We start from the raw sequence: 6000 nt of genomic DNA, 5'->3' as shown, positions 1-6000 counted from the left end.
CACACTGGTCTGTTTCCATAACTGAGTTATGTGTTTATATAGAGAAAAGGAAAGACCTCTGTATGTGTGGTCACTGAATATTTTCCCCATTCAAGCTTACAGGAGGGGAATTTCCTTTTGCTGTTTGCCTCTAACATTCTTTATGTTTGTTTAAACCAGTTGGACACCATGAACTGATGGCTATCTGGCTGAGAGCCTTCTTCTATCTACATATGTACAACCACCTCTCTTTAGCCAGTCTGTGACTGAATCCCCACTGATGCAATTACTTGTCTATATAAACCTTAGTGAGGAAAAAAAGGGTCTTTTCTTGGTAGCTAATAAATAAACCCAAATGGAGCAGCTATGTAAGAATTTGAAAAATGGCATCATCATCTACTGGGAATTGTGAATGTAGCAAAAAAAGAGTTCATTGTATTTTTTTTTGGTGGGGGGAGTTTTTTGTCGTTTTAAAGGCTCAGTTCTACGTGAGAAACGGACCTATTGCAAGCAAACATTGCTAAGTCCATTTTCCCCATTAATCTTTCTTGGTAGATATTTTATTTTAGATTAGTATTTTGCGTGAAAACAGGATATTGCTTTGAAGAACTCATTTATTCCTCCTATTTTCCCCCTGGCTGAAGTAATAATCCCCTGATTATAACCTCACAATTAGTTGCTATGGAGAGGTTTGTGACATCACTGTGGACTATGGTGAGGGGGGTGGAGGACCTAAAGTTGAAGCAAGAATCAAAAGAGCATGATTTCAGAAAACAGGACATACCAGTTCCCAACACACTAAACACAATAGCAGTTTTTTCTAAGTAAGCCTATTTTTCAGATTTCTGTGAAGTGTCCATTTCTTAACTGACAGCCTCGTCAATCCTGAGAAAGGAGATTAAACATATTCAAATTACAGGCTTCTTCTGAGCTTTAACCAGGTGTTTTCCTCAGGCAGCTGCCTCTGAGTCAGTTGTGGCAAACCATGGAACTGGAATCTCTTTGAGCCTTTCCACTCCAAGCATAAGCAAACATTCATGGCTGACAAGAAGCAAGGGTCCCCTTGATCAGAAAAAAAAAAAAGGAAAAAAGTGGGCACCCACCCCATATGTGCTGTGGCCTTGAATATCAATGTATGAGTTGATTCCAGAGTTATTTCAGTGTCCCTGGCAGTGAGTAATTGCTGCTCTCTATTTGGACGGAGTTTTCCGGTATTTTTTTTTTCAATTGTATCATAACATCACTTAAAAAAAAAAGTGTTTACTTCAGGGCAAGAATAACAACCACCAAACCCGCTGAGCTAAAACTTCTTAATTGAACATTGCAAATTGGAGTTGAATCGTGTCCCAGGGCCACGGGGGTGGGAGGGGTTGTTGATAACGGGAAGCGTTATCCGAGTGTTTATCAGTAACGTGTGGTATTCACTTCATTCTTAGACATTTTCTGTTTGATCGTCAGTCGAATCAGGGAGCTTTTAAAGAGGACTCGAGATCGCCTTTATGGGAGGCCCTGTTTGCACACTTCAGGTACAAGTTTCGTCACCCACGATTAGTGAAAACCTGTGATTAAACGCGCGCGCGCACACACACACACATTCACAACCAGTGCATTTCTTCCCATGCATGTGTGCGTCGGGGTGGACAGGGTTTGTCGTGACCAAGGCTTCCCAGCTCCAAGGCTGGGTGGGATGCAGCGGCCAGAGGGAGCTGCGGTGGCTGCTGCGGTCGCAGCCAGACATCCCCAGGCTGGAGAGCGCCTCGGAGACACAGGGACCCGAAGCTGCGTGCGCACAGCCTCTCTCTCCCACCCCGCACTCTTCTAGAGACAGAGGCGGCGGCGGCGGCGGCGGCTGCAGTAGCAGAGACGGCGAGAGCCAAGGGCTAAGGACGTAGACAATGAACTTAGGAGTTGGCAGAGCTGAGACCCAGGTCTGAACCACCCCGCCCCCCCTCGCTGCACCGCCCTCTCCCTTCCTCCTTCTCTCCTTTCTCCCAACCCACATCTCCCGATCCGCCTGGGGGCTGCACGCGAGCGCGCGCCTAGCTAGCCGGCAGTCCTCCTCCAGGCAGCCAGAGGCAGGGAGTGGAGCTCTGGGGAGGACGTCGCTTGGGGGAGGGGAAGGGGCTCTCGAGCCTCCAGGTCTGGTCTTGCTCGTCCCCTCCCCGAGCTGCAGGAAGAGCCCTGGAGAAGACTGCTGGGGCTGAATGGAGTGAGTTTCAGCGGCCCTCGGGGTTTACACGGGAGAAGACTTGGGAATTCTCTCCTGGAAGCCCGAGAGAGATTAAGTAGGGCTAGATGAAGCAGGGGTCCAGCGGGGCATGCCGACGGGAGAGGAGAATGAGTAGGGACCGGGGGAGGAGGTGGTTCAGAGGGATCGATCCTCCTCTAGGTCCGCGGAATGAAGACGCGCGCGGGTGGCGGGACCAGGCAGATAATTCCTAGCGGGCAATCCCAGGTCCTGAAGGGGCGGGGGTTGGGGGGCAGAGAGGGTGCGGATTGGCGCCCGGCCTGTTGGGATGGACAGCAGAGGGGGTTAATTGAGGCTATTCTGGGGAATGGGGACTGAGTGGTCCTGAAGAGCTGTGGGTGCCCTGAGAAAGTTGCTGCTTTTCCTCCCGCTTTGCCCCTAGGGCAGTGGACCAACTCTATACCTCCAGGTTTGGAGCTGCATCTTTTCAGTCTCGGGGCAGCTTTCCAAGTGTCTCAGAGTGAATGCCATGGGTGCCTAGTGCTTGGCAGAGCGTCGGGTATCCCGCTGCTTCTTGAAGAATGCGTGGCTGGCGAGGGCATAGCGCACTTGGAGAGAAGTTACCGGCAGGCGCTCCCAGTTTTCCTCCTCCTCCCTCTTCTCCTCCACATCCTTCCCACTCACCCTCAGGTCCCCCTCTAACGTCACGCGCGTTTTTGACAGAACTGCACTTCTTCGGAAGGAGGAAGCCCAAACGTGGGTTCCTCTTCTCTCCTGAACGCGTAGCTAGGTGACTTGCTTCTTTTGGGCGGAGTGAACTCTTGCTTTCCTCACAAGATCTAGGACGCCTGCTGCTGGTGGGGCTAGGACCGGAGAATCTTGGGCAACCTGAACACTGGGGTAGGTCGGGAAGAAGGGAATTCTTTCCGAATTCATTTCAAATCCTCGCTACAGGCTTTAACTTGGTGGCTGAATCTGAATCTGGAAGACCTGAATTCAGAATTAACCTTAGACAGTGGCTTTGTGACCCTGACAAGTCACTTAACTAGTGTCTGCCTCAATTTTCTAATCTGTAAAGTGGAGATAATAATAGTACCTATCTATGAGGGTTGTTGTAATGATCAGATGAAATGATGTTTGTAGAGTTCACCTGGCTGCCTCAGTGTCCTTATCTATAAAAGGGAGATAATAATTGCAACTACCTCCCAGGATTTTGTGAGAATCAAATGAGACGTTTACATAGCACTTTGTAAACACTGACGTGCCTTGTAGATCAAACCGGTCCTATGTGTCAAGTGAAGTGCAAATCATAGACGACTGGTCTTTGTATCCCTAGTGCCTAAATCTGCCTGGCTCGTAGTTGGTGTTTAACAATGCTTGTTGTATGGAGCTGAATTGAATAGAAAGCACAGGACTAGGTGCAGGGATGCTGAGACACAAATTTTGCTCTCAAGGAGTTTAAATTTTTCTAGAAGGATGGGGAAGAGAGGGAAGAATGGGGGCAGGGCGGATTAGGAATGCTCCCGAGCATTGGTGCATGGTGGAATCACATCCCCAAGGAGCAGAGATCGGCTAGATTGGAGAGTTTCTGCCCTCAGACCTTGGCACGCTACTGATAACCTTAATCAATGTGCAGCCTAGAGGCCGGGAAAGAGCTAGCTCTCCGATTATACTGTTCCCAGGTTAACTAGACTGTTGTCCTGAAAAACAGAAGGGCTGTGAACTTTTGCTCTCTCTCTCTCTCCCTCCCCCCATTCCATTCTGCTCTTCTCTCCCCCCACCCCCGCCTTGCATTTCCCTTTCCTTTCTCTCCTACACTCCCTTCCTCACTCCTCCACTGCGCAGGGTCCCTATTTTCCTAATGAAGCTTGACACAGGATCTTTTGGCGCTCCCCAAGCACAGCAGCTTGAATAGATCCGCAGCGGCTGCGGTATCCCTAGCTGGTCTCTGGGATTTGGGGGCAGCAGCCAGTGGGGTAAGAGGTGGCAGCATCTTTACTGAATGGAGCGGAGCATGAGGGGGTGAGATGGAAGTGGGAGAGGTGAATGTGTTGAGTAATGAAAGAGGGTCTCCGTGGCGCCGACTCAGAAATTTTTGTTTTTATTTTTTACTTTTCAACAAATTTTATGTCATCTTGTGAGGGGAACCTGAGATGTGAGTCATTAAAATGTATGAAGTAATATCATAGGAGGGAATGCCTTCTGAACTGAGGTGAATTGACTGATCCATTTCAATCCATATTCAATATGTGATTATTTATACATACATAATATATATGTATGTATTGTATGCATATATACGAAATATGCACATCCTGTATATTACATATATAATATGGAGTGGTGAGAAATTACACATGTGTATCATACAGATAAATTGTTTATATACATCTACACTATATGAAACACAATATACACACATACAATACTTTACTATCAAGAAACATTTATATATGCATGTATATATGATATATATATGTTACTTATATTTGCCAACAACCAGATATCTATTCAGTGTGTGTATACATGCTATTTATACATGTGTATATACTTGTATGTAAGTGTATAAATATATATTTGTATATGTATGTATAAATAACATATACTTATACACAAAATATAGGCTGAAATTGGGCAGTTGACCTCAGCCTTAAGTACGAGTGACGGACATAGACAGATATATGGTTGAATAGATACATAGACAGACAGACAGATAAATGTGAATGGATGGATAGATAGATAAATGGATGAATGGATGGATAGATCTTCTAAGTCGGAATGTATGATTTCATTGACGGGGAGAACTCTTAGTGTGGAAACACCTTCTACTGATTCCAATATACAACTCCTCTGTAATTTATGACCTTAGAGAGTTGCTGGGGTTGGGGAGGGTGGGGGGAATATAGAGAGATCAGATAACTTGCCCATGGTTACTCAGTTTAGTTTGTATCTGAGGAAGGACTCGAATTCAAGTGTCTTGTCTTCAAGACCACACCAAGCTGCCTCTGCATCTCTCTCTCTCTCTCTCTCTCTCTCTCTCTCTCTCTCTCTCTCTCTCTCTCTCTCTCTTTCTCTCTCTCTCTCTCCTCACCCCCACCCCAGTCTCTGTCTCTGTCTGTCTGTCTCTCTCTCACACACAGGATTTATATCAGCAGACATTAGTTATAAGTCTTACCTAAAGCATTTTCCTCCCTCTCTTTCCACTTTTACTGAGAAACAGTTAGCCCTGCTTGGTAATGCATATTTGAGATTGTGAAGAATGGTCCTGAAATGCAGGCTACTGGCAGTCTGAAATAGATTCTTCAAAGAGCATTTGCTGAGGAGGCATTTAGGTTCAAAGGCGACTTATTATGGTTTGACTCTTTTCAAGCAACTCATCACAGCCTAAACTTCACAGCTTCTCTCCTGTAATCCTTCTCTTCTTGAACTTTCTATCACTGGATGGCTATGGGATTGGATGACAGCTTTGCTCCCTAACAAAGAGATTCCTTTTATTGTCATTCATATTTCATGAGTTAATGGGATGCAATTTTCAGGAGTAAATTGGAAGCTCATTGGAAGCCTTTGGATGCTGGTCTCAAATGATTTAAACTGTTAGACTCTCTCTTTTTTTTTTTTTCCAGTTTGGTTCATCATTGAAGAGTATTTAATTCTTAGACTTCTAGAAGTCCTAATTGGAAATGACATTCTTCATCCAGTATGAATGAAAGGAGGAGGAGTGTCCTTAGGGCTTTCAATTTACAGATCACAGGGTAGCCCCTCGGTTTTACAGGGGAGGAGCTGAATCCCAGAGAACAGCAATAGTTTGTCCATGGCTATCCATCCAGTTAGTA

The 6000-nt window shown here is 46.0% G+C and overlaps 1 protein-coding gene across 4 annotated transcripts in view; it reads left to right on the top strand.

Annotated features, from left to right (window-relative positions):
* The first annotated feature begins 1389 nt into the window (after positions 1 to 1389).
* Positions 1390 to 6000, top strand: part of CHST15 (carbohydrate sulfotransferase 15) — a 123102-nt gene continuing 118491 nt past the window's right edge. Inside the window, exon 1 of one of the 4 annotated variants that reach the window (XM_072624909.1) lies at positions 1390 to 1505. The gene's annotated coding sequence lies outside the window, so the exon portion shown is untranslated. Of the gene's footprint in view, positions 1908 to 1977; positions 2189 to 2483; positions 3068 to 6000 lie in introns of those variants that run through there. The other 3 variants (XM_072624902.1, XM_072624896.1, XM_072624904.1) reach the window with 3 other exon arrangements.

The sequence above is a fragment of the Notamacropus eugenii genome, chromosome 1, assembly GCF_028372415.1.
Source record: "Notamacropus eugenii isolate mMacEug1 chromosome 1, mMacEug1.pri_v2, whole genome shotgun sequence".
NCBI classification, from domain to species: Eukaryota; Metazoa; Chordata; class Mammalia; order Diprotodontia; family Macropodidae; genus Notamacropus; species Notamacropus eugenii.
Note: the sequence above shows the minus strand (reverse complement) of the source record. Positions and strands in the feature narration are given on the sequence as shown.